The 18,376-nt window shown below is 44.7% G+C and overlaps 1 protein-coding gene across 5 annotated transcripts in view; it reads left to right on the top strand.

The window, feature by feature from the left end:
* DNM3 (dynamin 3) overlaps positions 1-18,376 on the top strand; it is a 318,627-nt gene that overhangs the window by 23,782 nt on the left and 276,469 nt on the right. The gene's annotated exons all lie outside the window — the stretch shown is intronic.

Raw genomic sequence — 18,376 nt, 5'->3', positions numbered from 1 at the left:
GATTGTTTTGACAGTCTCTAAGTTTAACCACAAGGGAACTGCCAGCAGCTTGTTTTCTGTGAGGGGCCCTAATCTTTGGAATTTGTTTCTCTTCTTGGTCAGCCAGAACCCAAGATTCTCTGTGTACAAGGCCTGCTGCAAAGCCAGCTCTTTCCCCCCAGTATCAGGAAGGGGAGAAGGTTAGCAGAGTGTGTGTGAATTTAGTTGGGTTATCAGTAGTCCTGCAAATGCTACTTTGTAAACATTTGTTTTTACTGCATGCAGGCTCTAGAGCGTTTGGATATGATCTTAAAAATGAAACTATTATAGACCATACTGTGGATCTGGGGTTAGTCCTTTCTGGATGGGTACCTAAAGAATTAAAAAGTGGAGAAAATTACTTTAAAATGATTTTGGCATGGAACCTATTACTTAGTTATTACTAATATAACGCCAACAAACCCCGATCATCTGCAGGTGGGACTGAACCTGGGACCTCTGAAGCTTAATGCATGAGCCTCTACTGCATGAGCTAAAAGTCACATAGCCATTAGCTAAGGCTGTACCAGACTTATTAATCTCTCTCTAAATGGTCTCGGTGCCACTAGATGGGACAGAACACCACAACCAGGAGGTGTGTGGATTACACTAAGACACCTGGGGTGAAAATTTGGTACCAATTGAAGTCCATGGCAAAACTCCCATTGGCTTCAATAAGGCCAGGATTTCAGCTCGGGAGTTACAGATCATGCTTTCTAGAGGGTTATGGCTGCAGCTCTTGGAAGAGGCATTGGTTGCTAAATGTTTCCTTAAGAGCAGCACCTTTCTCAGTTGGAGGCTAGAGTACTGTGTAAATGTCTAACTGTGGTTTCAGCATTGTTCAGGAAGGGCCTCTAAGGTGAAATCCTCACATGTGCATGTTTCTGCATTCTATAATTCACAGTATGTTCAGGGAAGAGACACTGGTCCCCCATCCTCTCTGTTAAGACTGTTAAGTTTCCCACTTCTGCAGTGAGCCAAGCACAGACCAGTTGCTCCGCAGTGTGATTTCTCCTTACTGTTGCAAGTGTTAATGGATCTCCTTTTCTGAAAAGCTTTCTTTCATGACACAGCGACAAAGAACCACAGTCATATTGGCGCAATAATGGAGGAGGACTGTAATGGAATGCTAAACTGTACTATACTGTTCCACTGCTAGGTGGCACTTGTGTGTAAAATACCTTATGTAAGCTAACCTCAACCATAGCATTAAAAAGCAACAGAGGGTCCTGTGGCACCTTTAAGACTAACAGAAGTATTGGGAGCATAAGCTTTCGTGGGTAAGAACCTCACTTCTTCAGATGCAAGTCATGGAAATCTCCAGAGGCTGGTATAAATCAGTATGGAGATAACGAGGTTAGTTCAATCAGGGAGGGTGAGGTGCTCTGCTAGCAGTTGAGGTGTGAACACCAAGGGAGGAGAAACTGCTTCTGTAGTTGGAAAGCCGTTGGAAACCTCTCCAACGCATCATCAGTGATCTACAACCCATCCTGGACAATGATCCCTCACTTTCACAGACCTTGGGAGGCAGGCCAGTCCTCGCCCACAGACAACCCGCCAACCTTAAGCATATTCTCACCAGCAACCACGCACCGCACCGTAACAACTCTAACTCAGGAACCAACCCATGCAACAAACCTCAAGGCCAACTCTGCCCACAGATCTACACCAGCAACACCATCACAGGACCTAACCAGATCAGCTACAACATCACCAGCTCATTCACCTGCACGTCCACCAATGTTATATATGCCATCAGATGCCAGCAATGCCCCTCTGCTATGTACATTTGCCAAACTGGACAGTCACTACGCAAGAGGATAAATGGACACAAGTCAGATATCAGGAATGGCAATATACAAAAACCTGTAGGAGAACACTTCAACCTCCCTGGCCACACAATAGCAGATGTTAAGGTAGCCATCTTACAGCAAAAAAACTTCAGGACCAGACTCCAAAGAGAAACTGCTGAGCTCCAGTTCATTTGCAAATTTGACACCATCAGATCAGGATTAAACAAAGACTGTGAATGGCTATCCAACTACAGAAGCAGTTTCTCCTCCCTTGGTGTTCACACCTCAACTGCTAGCAGAGCACCTCACCCTCCCTGATTGAACTAACCTCATTATCTCCATACTGATTTATACCTGCCTCTGGAGATTTCCATGACTTGCATCTGAAGAAGTGAGGTTCTTACCCACGAAAGCTTATGCTCCCAATACTTCTGTTAGTCTTAAAGGTGCCACAGGACCCTCTGTTGCTTTTTACAGATTCAGACTAACACGGCTACCCCTCTGATACATAGCATTAAAGGATCTCAGGATGAATGCATCTGGAGTGTATCTTACTCAGAAGTAAGCTCTGTAGTGAGTCTATGGATATGTCTACACTACAGGATTACTCTGAATTTACAGAATTCAATTTTTGGCAACCGATTGTATAAAGTCGAGTGTATGCGACCACACTAAGCACATTAATTCGGCGGTGTGCGTCCATGTACCGAGGCTAGCGTTGACTTCCAGAGCATTGCACTGTGGGTAGCTATCCCATAGCTATCCCATAGTTCCCGCAGTCTCCTCCACCCATTGGAATTCTGGGTTGAGATCCCAATGCCTGATGGGGCAAAAAACATTGTCGCGGGTGGTTCTGGGTACATCGTCCCCCCTCCCTCCGGGAAAGCAACGGCAGACAACCGTTTCGCGCCTTTTTTCCTGGGTGAACAATGCAGACGCCATACCACGGCAAGCATGGAGCCCACTCAGCTCAAGACAGCAGTTATGAACATTGTAAACACCTCACGCGTTATCGTGCAGTTTATGCTGAACCAGGACCTGAAAAACCAGGCAAGGAGGAGTCGGCTACAGCAGCGCGGCGACAAGAGTGATGAAGACATGGACACAGAATTCTCTAAAACCGCGGGCCCCGGCGCTTTGGAGATCATGCTGTTAATGGGTTATAGATTATAGCCACGGAACACCGATTCTGGGCCCAGGAAACAAGCACAGACTGGTGGGACCGCATAGTGTTGCAGGTGTGGGACGATTCCCAGTGGCTGCAAAACTTTTGCATGTGTAAGGGCACTTTCATGGAACTTTGTGACTTGCTTTCCGCTGCCCTGAATACCAAGATGAGAGCAGCCCTCACAGTTGAGAAGCGAGTGGCAATAGCCCTGTGGAAGCTTGCAACGTCAGACAGCTACCGGTCAGTCGGGAATCAATTTGAAGTGAGCAAATCTACTGCGGGGGCTGCTGTGATGCAAGTACACAAAGCAATCACTGAGCAGCTGGTACCAAAGGAGTGACTCTGGAAAATATGCAGGTTATAGTGGATGGCTTTGCTACAATGGGATTCCCTAACTGTGGTGGGGCAATAGATGGAACTCATATCCCTATCTTGGCACCGGAGCACCAGGGCAGCCAGTACATAAACCGCAAGGGGTACTTTTCAATGGTGCTGCAAGCACTGGTGGATCACAAGGGACGTTTCACCAACATCAACGTGGGATGGCCGGGAAGGGTTCATGACGCTCGCGTCTTCAGGAACACTACTCTGTTTAAACGGCTGCAGGAAGGGATTTACTTTCCAGACCAGAAAATAACCGTTGGAGATGTTGAAATGCCTATAGTTCTCCTTGGGGACCCAGCCTACCCCTTAATGCCATGGCTCATGAAGCCCTACACAGGCAGCCTGGACAGTAGTCAGGAGCTGTTCAACTACAGGCTGAGCAAGTGCAGAATGGTGGTAGAATGTGCATTTGGACGTTTAAAGGGTCGCTGGCGCACGTTACTGACTCCCTCAGACCTCAGCCAAACCAATATTCCCATTGTTATTGCTCCTTGCTGTGTGCTCCATAATCTCTGTGAGAGTAAGGGGGAGACCTTTATGGCGGGGTGGGAGGCTGAGGCAAATCGCCTGGCCGCTGATTACGTGCAGGCAGACACCAGGGCAATTAGAAGAGCACACCAGGAAGTGCTGTGCATCAGAGAAGCTTTGAAAACCAGTTTCATGACTGGCCAGGCTACCGTGTGAAAGTTCTGTTTGTTTCTCCTTGATGAAAACCCGCCCCCTTGATTGACTCGTTCCCTGTAAGCAAACCACCCTCCCCCCTTCGATCACAGCTTGCTTTCAAAGGAAATAAAGTCACTATCGTTTAAAAATCATGCATTCTTTATTAATTGATTATAAACATAGGGAGAGAACTGACAAGGTAGCCTGGGAGGAGGATAGGAGGGAAGGAAAAGGCCAATTCAAAATAATGACAGCCTTTTGCTTGGGCTGTCCACTGGGGTGGAGTGGGCGGTTGCACGGAGCCTCCTCCCCCTCTCCCCCCCCGGCGTTCTTGTACGTCTGGGTGAGGAGGCTATGGAACATGGTGAGGGGGGAGGGCGGTTATACAGGGGCTGCAGCGGCATTCTGTGATCTTGCTGCCATTCCTGAAGCTCCACCAGATGCCGGAGCATGTCCGTTTGATCCTGCAGTAGCCCCAGCGTTGCATCCTGCCTCCTCTGATCTTTCTGCCGCCACCTCTAATCTTGAGTGTCCCTCCTGTCCTCACATTGGTCCCTCCTGTCCTCACGTTCACTGGCATCTTTCCTGTACTTTGATACCGTCTCCTTCCACTCATTCAGATGAGCTCTTTCATTGCAGGTCGATTACATGATTTCCGAGAACATTTAGTCTTGTGTGCGTTTTTTTCGCCGCCTTATCTGAGATAGCCTTCGGGACGGAGGAGGGAGGCTTGAAAAATTTGCAGCTGCGGGAGGGAGGGGAAAAAAGGGAGAGAAGTATTTAAAAAGATACATTTTACAGAACAATGCTTATACTCTTTCACGGTGAACAACACTATTCACATTATATAGCACATGTGATTTCGGTACAAGGTCGCATTTTGCATCTTATATTGAGTGCCTGCGGCTTTGGTGTTGGAGATCACAGACGTGGGGCAGGGCAGCAGAATTCAGCTTGCATGCAGCCATGGTAAGCCATTGTCTTTTGGCTTCTGCAACTTTCATTAAACCAGCGCCCTCCTTTCCCATACCAAGCAAAGCCTGTTGAGTGCTGCGGTTTTCCTGTTAATGTGCAGCAGCAGAACCCAAACTAAACCCCCCCGCCCCAACCCATCCAATTCTCTGGGATGATCGCTTTACCCCTCCCCCAACTGCGTGGCTGGTATCAGGGAAGATCCCTGCTAGCCAAACGCGAAAAGCTCAGCGCCAGTGCTTCCCCCCCACCCGCCGCTTGGCTAACTGCAGGGAAGAATTTCTTTTCAGCCCCAGGCAAACGGCCACCTCTGTCCCCTTAATTAATTAAATTCCCGTATTTCAACCAGGTTACCATGAATGATATCACTCTCCTGAGGGTAACAGCGAGATAAAGAACGGATGTTGCTTGAATGCCAGCAAACACCGGGACCATACGCTGCCAGGCTTTGTCACGCAATGATACCAGATTACTTGCTACTAGCATGGCGTGGTCAAGTGTCCTACCATGGAGGACGGAATAAGGCTGCACTGCCCAGAAACCTTCTGCAAAGGCTTTTGGAGTACCTCCAGGAGAGCTTCATGGAGATGTCCCTGGAGGATTTCCGCTCCATCCCCAGACACGTTAAGACTTTTCCAGTAGCTGTACTGACTGCGAATGCATCCCAAGTCCTCAGGGCAAATTAATCATTAAAAAACACTTGTTTTTAAAGCATGTTTTATATTTACAAAGGTACACTCACCAAAGGTCCCTTCCATGGCCTCGTTGTCTGGGATAATGCCTTGGGAGGGTTGGGAGGGTACTTCAGTCAGGCTGAGAAAAAGATCCTGGCTGTTGGGGAGAAGGGAGTACTGTGTGGTCTCCGCAAGCTCATCCTCCTCATCTTCCTCGTCCGCAGAATCCTCAGGCATGGCTGAGATTACCCCCTCCTCGGAATCCACAGTCAGAGGTGGGGTAGTGGTGGCGGCCCCCCTAGAATTGCATGCAGCTCAGCATAGAAGTGGCATGTCTGCGGCTCTGACCCGGAGCGACCCTTTGCCTCCTTTGGTTTTCTGGTAGGCTTGTCTGAGCTCCTTAACTTTCATGCGGCACTGTAGTGAGTCCCTATTGTGGCCTTTCTCCATCATGCCCTTGGAGATTTTTTTCAAATGTTTTGGCATTTCGTCTTTTAGAACGTAGTTCTGCTAGCACGGAATCCTCTCCCCACATAGCGATCAGATCCAGTACCTCCCGTACGGTCCATGCTGGTGCTCTTTTTCAATTATCGGCCTGCATGGTTACCTGTGCTGATGAGCTCTGCGTGGTCACCTGTGCTCTCCACGCTGGGCAAACAGGAAATGAAATTCAAAAGTTTGCGGGGCTTTTTCTGTCTACCTGGCCAGTGCATCTGAGTTCAGATCGCTGTCCAGAGAGGTCACAATGGTGCACTGTGGGATAGCTTCCGGAGGCCAGTACCATCAAATTGCGGCCACACTAACCCTAATTCAAAATGGCAATGTCGAGTTCGGCCCTACTCCCCTCGTCAGGGAGGAGTACAGAAATCGATTTTAAGAGCCCTTTATGTCGAAGTAAATGGCTTCGTTGTGTGGACGGGTGCAGGGTTAATTAGAGTTAACGCTTCTAAATTTGAACTAAACTCATAGTGTAGACCAGGCCAAAATCTGAGCATGACCTGGAGTCAGAAATAAATGAGTACCAGAGGAGAATAGAAACAGAAGGAAAACTGCAACAAAGGTTGTAGGATCTCGTCAATATGCCACTCTTCAGTGCTATAGGGGACTTTAGCTTTGACAAACCTTCACAATGGGCAGACTGGAAACAGTATTTTGCAAGATTTCAAATCGCAAACAAACTCCACAAAGAAACTGGAGATATACGGGTATCTTTAATTTATGTTATGGGGATGCAAGCAGAGCTTATCTTTAATCCTTTGTCTTTACTGAAGGCAGTCAAAAGATGACTATGAAAGCGTTGCAGCCATGTTTGAGGCATATTTTATACTTCAGAGAAATGTAGATTATGAAGAGCATGTTTCCACCACACAATTCAAGAACCAAGGGAAAATGCTGAATGATTTATAAGAGCTCTGCATGCATTGGCTGAAAACTGTGAGTTTTGGAACTGAAAAAACATGAAAATATCAGAGACAGGCTGGTTATAGATTAAAAACCTTTTACAACAGCTACAATTAAAAACAGATTGAACCCTATACACAGCTATACAGATCGCAAAGCAGTCTGAACTAGTCAAACAGCAGAACCAAAGAGAGGAGCAACTTGGAAAACCTGAAATTAGCTTAGAAGTTGTAAGCAGACGCTTGAGTGTTAACAGTTATTATCATAAAACCCCTGAAACAAGGAGAGAGACCTCTCAGGCTACGAGGAACAAATTCCAGCCTACATGCACAAGGTGTGGAAAAAGTAATATCCCATGAGATGATGCATGTTCTGCCAGAGCACATGATGTAATAAATGCACAAAATATGAAAACAACAAGGAGTCTGGTGGCACCTTAAAGACTAACAGATTTATTTGGGCATAAGCTTTCATGGGTAAAAACCTCACTTCTTCGGATGCAACCGAAGAAGTGAGATTTTTACCCACGAAAGCTTATGCCCAAATAAGGTGCCACCAGACTCCTTGTTGGTTTTTGTAGATACAGACTAACACGGCTACCCCTGATACTTGGCACAAAATATGGAAATTTGTAGCTGTTTTCTGCACCAGAGCAGTCAGGACCTATGTTACCGACAATCAAGGACCATTGTTTCTGGGATCTATGACAACCCTTCTGGAGAGTGAAACTGAATATTTGTGGAAAGGCTGTTGGCTTTAAAATTGTCTCAGGTGCTAACCTCACAGTCATCTCAAAAGGGACTTACAAGTACCTTCAGCTCCTTCTGGAGCTGATATCTCCTAAAACAGCTCTGGAGGTGTTCTGAACTGAATGTTGGTTCACTGCAGCAGCAACTTACAAAAACAAACGCTGTGCATTCAGAGTGCATGTGATCAAAAGACCACAGGCCAACAGCTGTCTCAGGTGCAATGTGGCCAATGAGAAAGCTGGAAGAGCTTGATGGAATGTTTGGTGATAGTGGACTTTTGAAAGGAGATCCCATACAAATAAATTTGAGACAATGTTGAACCATATAGTGTATATTACACCTTGCAGGATTCTTATCCCATTACTTCATAAAGGGGAAACTGAATTAAAGACAAAGGAGTGAATTGACATAATTGAGAAAATCTCTGTGCCAACATATATCCTCCCAACACTGGATGACCGCCTCCCCAAAGTGAAAGAAGCTACAGTATTCTCTAGGCAGGATACCTCAAGCAGATTCTGGCAAATTCCTTTAGCCAAAGAAAATGCTAAACTGATTACATTTTCACAACCTTTGGGAGCTTTTGTTTTCAAAGATTACCTTTTGGGATCACCAGTGCACCCGAAAATTTCCAAAGAAAGATGACAGAACTGTTAACGAACACAAATGGAGTTGTAGTTTCATGGATGATATTTTGATGTGTGTCTTGGATGGAAGAACTCAACAAAGTTCTACGCCTAATCGTTCACTCTGGACTGAAGCTAAACAAGGAAGTGTGTGTTTTCTGTCTACCCCAAAGCAAGGTTTTGGGACAGACAAACAAAGGTGGAATCAGTCCTAGCCCTTAGAAAGTAAAAGCAATTTGAGCATTGAATGCACCAACAAAAGTACCAGAACTGCGATGTGTATTGGGGATGTTAAATTATCTTGGTTGATACCTTTTCACAGTGATACGGAATGAACTGGTAAAGTCCAACACATCTTGGCTATGGTTGCTTAATCAAGCAATTGCTTTTAAAAAGGTAAAAGAAATGATCTCAGCAGCTCCAGTTCTCAAGTACTATGATGTGAAGAAATCCACGATGGTCAGTACATATGCAAGCAGCTATGGCCTAGGTGATGTACTGTTGCAACAACATGGCTCTGAGTGGAAACCAATTGCATTTTGCTCTCATACACTCACAGATGCAGAAAACCAATATACACAGATTGAAAAGGAGTGCCTGGCAAGTGTATGGGCATGTGAGAACTTTCAAAAATATCTGTGTGGATTGTATTCGTTTACACTGATAACGGACCATAAACTGCTTGTATCAGTGGAAAAGACCCAGATGAAGCACCACTGAGATGGCAATGTCTGTTGATAAGGTTAATGCGAATTAATCCAATTGCTAAATATGTTCTGGGAAAAATCTGGTAGTAGCAGACGCTTTGTCACAGAGCCCAGCATCATACTCAACTACTCGTGAGCTTGAAGATGACTTAAAGGCATACACGGATGCTGTGGACACATACAGACTGGTGTAAGAAAAAAAACGATATAAAACAAATACAAGGAAGTTCTTCTTCATGCAGCACACAGTCAACTTGTGGAACTCCTTACCTGAGAAGGTTGTGAAGGCTAGGACTATAACAGAGTTTAAAAGAGAACTGGATAAATTCATGGTGGTTAAGTCCATTAATGGCTATTAGCCAGGATGGCTAAGGAATGGTGTCCCTAGCCTCTGTCAGAGGATGGAGATGGATTGCAGGAGAGAGATCACTTGATCATTGCCTGTTAGGTTCACTCCCTCTGGGGCACCTGGCATTGGCCACTGTCGGTAGACAGGATACTGGGCTAGATGGACCTTTGGTCTGACCCGGTACGGCCTTTCTTATGTTCTTATAATATCAGCTACAAAAAGCAACCTTGATAGACATGCAACATGAACTTGACACCATGCAAAGCACTACATTTAGCTGTACAGAGTGGAAATACATCAACCTCATGAAGAAATATGCACAAGTACAGACAAATATCATCTTCCTTTCCAAATGCAAATGGATGGACATCGTACCAAATGGACTGAAGGTGAAAAATCCATTGCTGTCTACATACTTCACAGACCACAGTGAAAGATTATGCCATACACTATCAAAGAAACTGAGGAACCACCTGATCAGCATCCTATACAGCAAACAGGAAAACATCAAAAAAGAGCTCTCCAACCTGGAGACTTTCATAAACAACCAACCTTCCACACAAATGGACTTTACTAAAATAAGACAGGAGATCTACATTACACACTTCACCTCTCTACAAAGGAAAAAGGACTGTAAGCTGTCAAAAATTCTACCTGCCACATGGGGCCACAACAGTGCTACCCCTAACTCACCCAGCAATATCATCAATTTATTGAGCTACACATTCAACCAGGACAGACTCTTCTGCCAATCTCGGGGACTCTCTTTTTGCCCCCCCCCGAACATGATACAGTTCTGCGGTGATAACACTGAACAGCGCACTGATACACAGATACCCCGCCCCCCCCCCACTAACAGCACAGAAGAACAACTCCACATGGACTCCTCCTGAGGGTCAAAATGACAGTCTGGACTTGTACATAGAATGCATCCGCCGACGTGCACAGGCAGAAATTCTGGAAAAACAACATCGCTTGCCTCATAACCTAAGTTGTGCAGAACGCAAAGCCATCCACAGCCTCAGAAACAACCCTGACATTATAATCAAAAGAGGCTGATAAAGGAGGTGCTGTTGTCATCATGAACAGCTCTGACTACCAAAAGGAGGCTGCCAGGCAACTCTCCAATACCAAATTCTACAGGCCACTTTTCTCAGATCCCACTGAGGAATATACTAAGAAACTGCACCATCTACTCAGGACACTCCCTACACTAACATAGGAACAAATCAACATAGCCTTAGAGTCCCATCCGGGCTCTATCTACTACCCAAGATCCACAAACCTGGAAACCCTGGACGCCCCATCATCTCTGGAATTGGCACTCTCACTGAAGGACTGTCTGGATATGTGAACTCTCTACTCAGACCCTACGCAACCAGCACTCCCAGCTATCTCCGTGACACCACAGATTTCCTGAGAAAACTACAATACATTGGTCATCTTTCAGAAAACACCATCCTAGCCACCATGAACATGGAGGCTCTCTACACAAACATCCCACACACAGATGGAATACAGGCTGTCAGGAACAGTATCCCTGATGATGCCACAGCACAACTGGTTGCTGAGCTCTGAAACTTTATCCTCACACACAATTAGTTCAAATTTGGTGACAATATATACCTCCAGACCAGTGGCACCGCTGTGGGCACCCGCATGACCCCACAATATGCCAACCTTTTTATGGGTGACCTGGAACAACGCTTCCTCAGCTCTCATCCACTCACACCCCTTCTCTACCTATACTACATTGATGACATCATCTGGACCCATGGGAGGGAGACTCTGGAAGAATTCCACCACGATTTCAACAGCTTCCACCCCACCATCAACTTCCGCCTGGACCAATTTGCACAGGAGGTCCATTTCCTAGACACCACGGTACGAATAAGTGACGGTCACGTTAACAGCACCCTATACCAAAAACCGACTGACCGCTATGCCTACCTTCATACCTCCAGCTTCCATCCCGAACACACCACACGATCAATCGTCTACAACCAAGCGCTGAGGTATAACCGCATTTGCTCCAAGCCCTCAGACAGAGGCCAACACCTACAAGATCTTCATCAAGCATTCTCAAAACTACAATACCCGCATGAGGAAATAAGGAAACAAATCAACAGAGCCAGACGTGTACCCAGAAGCCTCCTGCTGCAAGACAAGCCCAAGAAAGAAACCAACAGAACTCCACTGGCCATCACCTACAGTACTCAGCTAAAACCTCTCCAATGCATCATCCGTGATCTACAACCCATCCTGGACAATGACCCCTTGCTTTCACAGGCCTTGGGAAGCAGGTCAGTCCTCACCTACAGACAAACCGCCAACCTTAAGCATATTCTCCCCAACAACAACACACCACACCATAGTAACTCTAACTCAGGAAACAATCCATGCAACAAACCTTGATGCCAGCTCTGCCCACATATTTACACCAGCGACACTATCACAGGACCTAGCCAGATCAGTCACAGCATCACCGGTTCATTCACCTGCATGTCCACCAATGTAATATATGCCATCATGTGCCAGCAACGCCCCTCGGCTATGTACATCGGCCAAACTGGACAATCCCTACGTAAAAGGATTAGTGGACACAAGTCAGATATCAGGAATGGCAATATACAAAAACCTGTAGGAGAATACTTCAGCCTCCCTAGACACACAATAGCAGATTTAAAGGTAGCCATCCTGTAGCAAAAAAACTTCAGGACCAGACTCCAAAGAGAAACTGCTGAGCTTCAGTTCATTTGCAAATTTGACACCATCAGCTCAGGATTAAACAAAGACTGTGAATAGCTAGCCACCTACAAAAGCAGTCTCTCCTCCCTTGGTTTTCACACCTCAACTGCTAGAAGAGGGCCTCATCCTCCCTGACTGAACTGACCTTCAGACTGATTCTTGCCTGCATATTTATACCTGCCTCTGGAAATTTCCACCACATGCATCTGACGAAGTGGGTATTCACCCACAAAAGCTTTTTACAGATCCAGACTAACACGGCTACCCCTCTGATACTTGCTATGCAACATGAAGAAGTTCCAAGTTACACTAGGACTGGCTGGCACAAGTATTGAAAGGACACTAAGGAAGTGACAAGAGGCTACTTTATGGTACATGGACAATTAAGTGAGTCAAATGGACTCATGATCAAAAGGTGATTGCATTATAATTGCAAATGAAATGAGAGGAGAAATCCTAAACCTAATCCATGAAGGACATTAAGGGTTAACTAAATGCTGTGAATGGGCCAATCAATCAGTGTGGTGGCCGGGCATCAGCAAGGACATAAACTATAAAATATCTTCACATGAAAGTTGCAGAACTAACAGACCAACACAACACAAAGAACCTTTATTAAGAACATCTCTACCAGACAGACTTTGGAAGAGACTAGCTGCAGATTTATGCAAATTTAGAGGCCATCGTTATCTGGTTGTAGTGTACTATTTTCCCAGATATAAAGATAAATATACTTGAAAGACTTAACATGTTGCAGTGTTATCAAGCAACCGAAGTGCTCACTTCGGTAATCCAGAACAGCTAGTGATGGACAGACCACAATTTGCAGCAGAATTTAAGAAATTATGAATGAAATACCATTTTACCCAGATTACCCACAAGTGAATGGAGAGGTTGAGAGGGCTGTACAGACAGCTAAGAAAATCGTACAGCAGGAAGATCCATTCCTTCCTCTTCTGAGTTTACAGATCAACATCAATTGTGGCTACTAGATATAGTCCAGCACAACTCCTGATGGGAAGACTACTCAGAACTACTATTCCAGCTCTGGATAATCGTCTATCTACAAAGTGGCTTGACATGAAGATAGTAGCCAGACTGGTTGAAAAAGAACTTACGTACACTTTTATAGCGGATATCCCTTAGAGATCTGTCAGATCTGGAACCTGATGCCCATGTTCTTGTCAAAGTGGATGGAGAAAAAGGGTGGACAACTGGAGCTGTCATAAAGAAAAAGAAGTCAGCTCCCAGATGATATGTGATCGAGACTGAGAGCAGAGAGTTCAGCAGAAACTGTCGACATCTATGGTTTGTTCCTCAGAAAGAGCAATCAACAGAGCAAACTCCACAGATGGCAAATGCAGAAGAAGACGATTCCAAATCGACCACAATCTGTTGTTGCAACTAATGGACAGCCAGGTGACTGAGTTGTTACACGTTTGGGTTGTGTAATTAGAAAACCAGTATGATTCAGAGATACTTAACAGACTGATACATACTGAAACTTCAAAGATATTCTGATAGTGTAAGTTTTGTGAACGGTAGGAATGTAGAACTTAAAGGGGAAGATCTAATGGAATGCTAAATCATATTATATTCAGCCACTAGCAGGCACTGTTTAAATTAACCTCAGCCGCACTAGCAGTGCATTAAGTGATCTTCTTATGAGCACATCTGGAGAGTATCTTGCTCTGTAGTTAGTCTATATCTGCTACAAGAGCATGGTAAGAACAGAAATCCCTGAGCATCTATCTCCCCACCTTATTCACCTTTCCTTGCCAGGTGGTGAATTTACCTTCCCTTAGAATTTTTGTTCCTAAAGTTAATTCAGAATGTCACATGAATGTACTCATTATTTTACTGAGAACTGTTTACTTAGTAACAAAGGAAATTTCTTTCCCTTGATGTGAAAAGAGCTCTGAAGTTGTATCTCTTTCATTCATTCAACATTTGGAAGTCCAAAGAACTCCTTGTTTTGAATGCTGCAGTAGAGGAAAGACACTAGCATTATATTCTGTCGCCCTATTATGAAGCAAAGAAGCTTAAATCCTAAACTTGTAAAGTGTCTTTCTTGTGGTTGTGAGGATGACTTTCAATTATGCTACATGACAGTGCTGCAGTATTTAGGTCCACTTTACCATAGCATACAGATCTGTGTTGAGGTGTGTTATCTCTGTTTTACATTGTTGCCACCTAATTCTCAGCACATTCTGGGGAGATATTCTGATCTTTGACCGTATGGAGAGGTCCAGTGGCTAGGGGGCTTGCCTGGGACTTGGGAGACCCAAACTCAATAGTCTGCTATTTCTACCTATGGCCTGTGCTATAAAAGGAGGTCAGATCAGATTATCACAATGGTCCTTTCTGTCCTTAGAATCTGTTTGTCTGGTTGGTGCTCCCCTGTAGGTATCCCCTCTGGGATACCAGTGCTTGCTATGTAACTGCCTACACACTGTACAGTGGATGATAGAGGTAATTATTTTGGTTTGTACTCCTCTCTCCTCCTATTCCTTCTCTTGCTTGGAGATTATATTTTCTCTTTGTTCTGCGAGATGATGTTAAATCCTGTTTTTCTGATAGGTGGAGTGATCATACTATGTGAAAATGCTATATCTGCATATGATAGAAGAGAAGACTACAACAAACAATTACCAAAGAATAATGTTCTCTTAGTGCATTTTCTTTAGGATGGTCCTGCAACCAGGCCTAGCTACTTCAACTCTAAGGGGTCAGATGTCTTCTCTCAACCCCATTTTTTTTAGTTATGCCAAACTACGGCATAGCTTCACATACTGATCAAAAGTTTCAGGAAATCGCTATCTTCAAATCTACAGATGTGCCATCTGGAAACTTGAGGACTAGTTTTCTTTAGGCTCCACCAGAGGAATCTGTTGAATTTTGATTCAATCCTGTGGTATTTCCTTTCTGTGAAGGGACCATTTTTTAGTAACAATTCAACCAGATGGGTATCCAAACTGTTGTCACATGCCACCGGTGTGGTGCTCTGCTCTATTCTATGTTGATAACGGTCGGCTGTGTGCGTGTGTTCCCTCTGTGTGCTGCCCTGGCTCTGCAGATCACTGTCACAGCAGACCCCGAGAGAACCCCCAATGACCACAGACTCCGATAAGGTATGAAGGCACATGGCAAGGTTTATTGTCAAACGAAGCACAGAAAGAGTTTCCAGCAGACTCTACAGGACATACTACAAATATGTGCCCCCTGACAATGGACACAGCTTAGTCAGTGGCGGGACACTCCACTTCCCCCTAGGCCAGACAAAGACACCGCCCCAGGGTTGTATTCTTATACAGGTACAAACAAGTCACACATCACTCCTGACGTATTGAGGTGCAACCCCTCTATGTAGCAAGGTACAGCCCCTCTACGCAGTAAGGTGCCACCTCTCACCTTGTATATGTTGGTTCGAACAAAACAACTCTATGCATCATATTACCCTTTTGCTCCTGTCTTTAGGATGGGTCAAACTGTTCCTTGTTATGTGTGTGGAATGTGCAAGTATCAGAGTGTTCTGATACCTTTTAGGTATGTGTATTTTTGCAAGATCTCCCCTTTCCTTGCCAGCTTCTGTGAACAGAGCCTGCCTCTGGCTCACAGTTTAGCTGTGCTTTTTGTTAGTAAAGCCTTGACCATTACTATAGTTCAGGCCTCAGGCCTCTGATACAAGGGTTTGTTTCAGGGCCTCATCTTACTACATGAACTAGTAGACCACTCTGTGGAAAGAGCTGTACTGTATCTTCCTTTTAGATTATGGACTTTTGCAAAGTTTATCCCAAAGTGTCGCACATTCTTCCACAGAAATCTGAACATACCTTGCTATTGCCCTTCCCCAAATGTGAGAGAAAGTATGTCACAAGTTAGACACATACAGAACCTTATATCTGGAAAGCCAATTTCCTTTTTGTAGCACCTCTTTTGAGAAGCAGATTAAAAAAGGCACATAAAGATACTATTTTCTGATGGATATGAAACTGTATATTAGAGTCGTATAAAGCACAAGGTCTTTGTGAGCCCATTAGAAGAGGGGTTCTCAACCTTTTTCTTTCTGAGGCCCCTCCAACATGGCTCCGTGGCCCACCTGTACCACAATAATTGTTTTTCTCCATATAAAAGCTATGGCTGGCATTAAGGGGTAGGAAGCAGGGCAATTGCCTGGGGGTCCACACCATAAGGGGCACCGCAAAGCTAAGTTTTCTCAGGCTTTGGCCCAGATGCTAGAGCTCAGGCCCCCAGGCTGCAGTCCTGTATGGTGGGGCTTCAGTTTTCTGCCCTGGGCCCTAGCGACTCTAACACCAGCCATGCTTGGTGGACCCCCTGAAACCTGCTCACGGCCTCCCAGGGGGCCCTGAGCCCTGGTTGAGAAGCATGGCACTAGAACATATTTACTTAGATCAGTGTCTGTGACATCGAGACAAGCTTTTGAGCTACGCTGATTTTTGTAAATAGTTATTGTCTAAGGTATTATATAACTAATCACTGCAGCTTTTAAAAATCAGTGATATCTATGTATTAATGTGCTGCATTTGTATTGAATTACCCATTGTTTTTTATTAAATGAAGGGAAAGTTAAACATCTTTATTAAATGAAGGGAAAGTTAAACATTGACTATGCTTTTGCCTGCAGGGTACACATTTGGCTAGGCAATCTAATGAACTGGTGTTTGTTTGAATGTGCTTTTTATTTGAGTGTGTGGGCATTCGTTTGCACAGTCTATTCTAATAGGTATAAACATGAAGATGGGTCTCCAGTACTTGCATTCTACTAAAGATGGATATTATTTCTTTGTTTATGTAAGCATTTCCCAGAGGTAGAGTGTGAAGGACTAGCCAGAGCGGTTAATGGAGCTGCCAACAGGCCTTTTAGTTGTTCTTAAAAGTCACAACTTTTTTTTTTTTTTTTTTTAAAGTTAGGGCCTATCACAACAAGTAAATGCTATCAGATAGGAGAAAACACCTTCAGAATGTGTCCTGAGTGTAAATGATGCAGCGATGTTGGGCTGAGTTTGCAGAGAGCCTGAAACAATAACACTGAGATATGACCTGTCCCATTAATTTCAGTGGATTCAAACTCTGATGCCAAAGTGACGCTTCAGATCAGCATTTCCCAGAGATCCTACCTGCAGGGACGTAAAATGAATGCTTTCTCAGTTATAAGCATAGTATTGCTACAATAAACCACAGGAGGGGCTCTAACTTGGAAGGAATTGGTACTATGTATATTGTTGCACATGGAAACATTTCTTGGTAAGAGGATACCTCATGAGATGGACTTTGTTAGGGGGCTTATTCCTTCACCCTCTCACTTCCCTGGTCCTTCTCGCATGAGCAGAGAACAACAAAGGCACAAACAATTTGATGTTTATTGGGGTGAACTTCCAGCAAGCATGATTCCAGTTTCCTTCCTCCGTGTCCCCCTTCCCAGCTCTGACACCACAGAGCCATCCCTGTTCCCATTCCCCCCTTAGCAAAACATGATTCCAATTTCCCCACCCCCATTCCTTGTTCCCATTCCCCCCTCCTACTTCCTGATTGACTGCAGACTATATAGTAAAACTTGAGTTCTGCTTAGCTATACCTTAACCAATCATTTTACTGAAATTTAACTAACCAGTCCTAACATACTGTAACATGGTTATTTAACCAATTATATCCCACCACCTTAATTGGTTTACACCCAACAAAATTAATTATACAGCAGACAGAAACAATCACAGAACCAGACAGAGATTATACAGACAAACAATAGGGAAGTGGAGACTACAGTGATGGAACAATACAGTAATGAGGATTTTACATCCCAGCTATTGATAAGTGAGTTCTTGCCAGACAGGATGCTATCAAACTAAGTTTCCTTTTACGTCTTCTAGGCTCTTCCCTGTCTCCAGAGGAGATAGGAATATCAGGACAGGATTGTATTCCTAACAGCCCAATAGCACCTTATTTCAATGTGACTAGTTTGGAATGTGAGGATGTCACTGTTCACTTCTCAGCTTATGGCTGCCTCTGCTGCTTAGCCAAAGGCCTTACTTAGCCTAAGAGCAGAGCCTCAGACTGTCCCTTACACCGGCAGACAGTGATTTTGATTCTTTCTTTTATACCTCTA

Source organism: Malaclemys terrapin, chromosome 8, assembly GCF_027887155.1.
Source record: "Malaclemys terrapin pileata isolate rMalTer1 chromosome 8, rMalTer1.hap1, whole genome shotgun sequence".
NCBI classification, from domain to species: Eukaryota; Metazoa; Chordata; order Testudines; family Emydidae; genus Malaclemys; species Malaclemys terrapin.
Note: the sequence above shows the minus strand (reverse complement) of the source record. Positions and strands in the feature narration are given on the sequence as shown.